Source organism: Poecilia reticulata, chromosome 5 (genome assembly GCF_904066995.2).
Source record: "Poecilia reticulata chromosome 5, P_reticulata-male-v2, whole genome shotgun sequence".
Taxonomy (NCBI): Eukaryota; Metazoa; Chordata; class Actinopteri; order Cyprinodontiformes; family Poeciliidae; genus Poecilia; species Poecilia reticulata.
This window is the reverse complement of record NC_088834.1, coordinates 11,325,900-11,330,019: the sequence shown is the minus strand read 5'-3', so window position 1 is coordinate 11,330,019 and position 4,120 is coordinate 11,325,900. Positions and strand designations below refer to the sequence as shown.

General features: G+C 35.5%; 1 long non-coding RNA gene across 1 annotated transcript; it reads right to left on the bottom strand.

The window, feature by feature from the left end:
* Nucleotides 1-4,120, bottom strand: LOC145551662 (uncharacterized). Its single transcript, XR_014087552.1, has 3 exons — nucleotides 1,893-4,120; nucleotides 1,737-1,808; nucleotides 1-1,645 (listed from the first exon to the last, which is right to left on the bottom strand). It is a non-coding gene; the product is annotated as an uncharacterized LOC145551662 (long non-coding RNA).

The following is a 4,120-nucleotide window of genomic DNA, read 5'->3' as shown; positions in this document are numbered from 1 at the left end:
GAATTTTAAATTAATATATTTTACCAAGGACCATAATCCAGATGGAGACACTGACTGCAGGTTATAGATTTGAACTCAGTGGGCCACCAGAACATCTCAGTCTACAATTAACTCAATCAATAAAGTTCCTGGTTAGAATAGAAAAGAAAGTTCTTCTTTTTCAAATGCTGGGCAGGAAATGTTGCTTCCTGCCCAATATTTTATTTTTCCTATTAGGGTACAGAAAATGTTAGAGTAATAAATTAGATGTTTGCAACACAGCTCAAATTAACCTAACACTCATTGAGGTCAGAGTACCTGGAGAGGATCCACACATTTATGGACAAAACATGTAAACTCGATGCTTTTAAGCCTCAGGCCGGGATTCAAACCCAAGACCTTGCTGCGGCCAGGCAACAGTGCTGCCAACTGCACCACTATGCCGTCCACATTGGATGTGAATCTCTATTGTATTTTCTCAAAAGTCAGAACATTTGTGTCTTTAATGAAAAAACAAAGTTCTCCTTTTATTTCTATATGTTAAATCATTACATCATTCACTTTCCAGAGCCTTTTTAGTCTTAAGACATGTGTGAGTTGTTTTTCTGATATCTGTGGTTATATAATTGTCTTCATGATGTATCCAGAACAGATGTTTCTAACTCAATTTCAGCCTAAATTTTCTGAATTAATAAAAATGAGAACATAATCATATGAATTATATTCCCTGCTGAAAACAGAATAACCCCAATATGTTTAAAAAAAACCCAGTCAAATGTGGATTTAACTTTAGATTTACAAGAAATAGACTGTATTTTTGTAAATGGCACATCTCTATAAAGTAGCAGTAGTATTATTTCACCAATTACTCAAGACGTCTTGCTCAATAAAAGGTGATGAAGTTTTGCGTAATTGTTCCCCCTCCTCACATATGACTCAGGTCTTCCAGTCTGCTTAAAAGAAAAGTGAGCTTCTTGTTTTTGGCAGTAAACTTCTATCTTGCTTCAGAGAAATATTCCAGTTTTGTTCTTACTAGTCGGCCTCATTTGCTTCTTCCCCAAATTAGCAGCGAGGCCGAGCATTTACTTTAAACCCATCTCTGTGTACGTGTGTCTTTTAACTCTCTCTGTGGCGGCTTTAGGAATAAAAACAGATGTCTCTGAATATTAATAACAACATGAAGCAGAATTTGAATAACAGGAGCGCTCTCTGTCCTGTTCTCTGACTTTGATCCAACATACTTGACTTTGTGCAGCCATTTACTTCTGGTTCACATAAAACACATCAACACTGCGCAGTAAACAGTGAGTCACAACATCACACTGATTCGTTTGTCCGTCAGAGCAGAAGACGTTCCATAAAATATCAACGCACCGTGAGAAACCATATTACAGCAGAGGAGATGTAACCAAGGAAGAAATGCAGTTTTGGTCAAACATTACACAACAATGGCTGTCTTCTTCTTTGTTTTGGTATCCTGGCTGTGCTCATTTACTTGCAAAATAACATTGCAACTTGATTTGCTTGTTTCAAACGCACATATTGATTAAGATGCAGAGTCTCTAATCGAAGAATCACGACACACAAATCTGGCACCAGCAGCAGGCTCCAGGGGATTTCTGTTCATCGTTGTTTTAAAAGGAGAATCTCCTCCAACCGCATTCTCCTGACAATAAAAACAGACGGTGGGTCATTATTGGAAACTCAATGGTTACAACAGCTTTTTATTTTTGGTTTTATCCGGATTCTCTGCTCACTATCAGCACTTTTTTTCCTTCCGTTGTTACTTTCATCCAGGTGCACATGGAGGAAACAAGATCCAAACTCATCTAGAAAGGAGAATTTTGTTCAGCTTTTGTAAGCAGTGCTCTGCTTTCTGAAAGATGTATATATTTCTATTAAACTGGTAATACCTGGAGCATCAATCCCATATGAAGAGGATATAGTTCTCATTGCAGCCGGTTTGATTTCTGACCTTGTGACCTTTGCTGCATCTCTCTCTGCCTATTTCCTGTCAATAAAGGTCAATGGTGCCAAAAAACAGCTTTAAAAAAACAATCACAAATTGATGTTTTACTACATTTTGCACACAAGTAAATGAAAATGTCTTAGTGACCTTCATTTCAACACATGTCAGATGTCAAATCCTTGTTTTTTTTTCATACTAAAATAAGTTTGGACAGCTTTGTGCCACTAATGTAAACAGTGAGATGAATCAAAGCAAAAATCCTTGCTGTAAAGTGATAAAGCATTTCTCTCAAACAAGATTCAATGGGGGAAAAAAATCTCTACAATCTTTTATAGTTTGTCCTCCTTGAGCAGTGAGCAGGTGACTGCCAACAATTTGCAAGTTTATTATTTTTCTGAAATATTAAGTTTATCTAACAAACATGAATTTTGTGGTTTCATCATCTGTAAAAGACAATCATTAATTTTACAGGAAAACACAGTAAGTGCAGTAATGTTTGTTTAATGGATCTTTTGTTAAATTAATGTTATCTTTTAATTTACACACAAATTTATAAAGTTGTTTATTGTAGTGGATATGAGGGTAAAAATGTTAAGATACAGTTTATTGTTTCTTCAAATGCTTTTCAATGTGCTTATATTACAAGTAGTAGGTGTGCTGATTTAGCATTTTAATGTGGTTAAACTGTATATTACTTATTCATTTGGCAAAACTTTTCATCTTACGGTGATTAAATGGCTTAGTTTTTTAGTTTGGTATCTATTTTTTCATCTTGATACGACTGAATGGGGACTAAGGCCGAAGGTTTGTCAACAATAAGCCATTTCAATTGTTTTTCAATATAAATACAAAAAATATATATTTTCTTTCAACTAAGAACAACAACTTTTAAATGTATATTCCTCCTCATTACGGATGGCACAGATTAGTTTTAGATTATTCCTTCATTAAATAATGGAACATAAAAAGAGGGAAGCAAAATATACCGACCATATTCTGATGACTCACTGGTATCACCGCCACACTCGTTTTTATTCACACACTGCGCTTGCATTTTCTGCACACACATGTTTTGTTTTTTTTCCACAACACGCCTACACACAGAAACACACGAGCTGGGCTACGGGTATTTCTGCACACAGTGTTGGTGGGTAGCCTCTTAAACAGTCGGTCTCACTCTGACCTGTTTTCTGTGTCAGTGAGTCCAGGCAGCACAGCACAAGCAGATAGGACTCACTCACTTCTGCTCTTCCCGACAGCAGTGATGATGACCACTGGGAATCTGCATTATATCCTGCAGTGTTTTTTTGTTTGTTTTTTTTAGGTGGATCTTTTTTGTTGCCTGTAAGCAAAACAAGATAAGAGATAGCTGGAAAAGCTCAAACTGAAATTCGGGTCTCACTCACATTTTAATCAAAGGGATGTTTCTGTGATTATTTAGGGATATAAAATGTGTTAATTATCTTAAATTCAAAATTTTACACATTTAAATGTAAATGTTCACTGGTTAGACCAGTGGTTCCCAAAATGTTCAGCTTTTAAATCACAAAAATACAATTAAACAAAGATTTTCAGCATCCAAGATTTCCTACTAAGTACTGTTTCTATTTCTCAGAATAGTTTTTTCATATCTCAATATCCTTTAATTCATTCTAATGGATTGTTTTCTTACGTTTAACTTTGAAGAGGATCTCAATACCTCATTAATATTAATCCAAAACACAAAAAAGTAAATTTAACACTTTCTCTGACCTACCTCATTGAACCAATAAGAGCATAAAAAGCATAGAGTCAAATCTGGTTTGAATTATTTTACTTTTATTAGAGACTTTTGATTGTGTGCTGAGGTGTGTTGATGGTTACTTCAATGCAACTACGAAGTGCAGAGCTGCTGTGTTTATTTGCGTTCTCATTATATATTGTTTAGTTTAGTTAATTCACACGCTAGGCATGAAATCCAACACATATGTGGTACAGATATTTAAATATTAAGTAGTAGTCTTTATCTTAAGTACAGCAATGCACAACAATCTCAGCATTCCTGTTTTGTTAGAATAGTAGCTACAATCAAGACCAATTATGAAATACATACAATATAATGGAGAGTGGGCTGCACAGTGGCGCAGTTGGTAGAGCTGTTGCCTTGCAGCAAGAAGGTTCTGGGTTCGATTC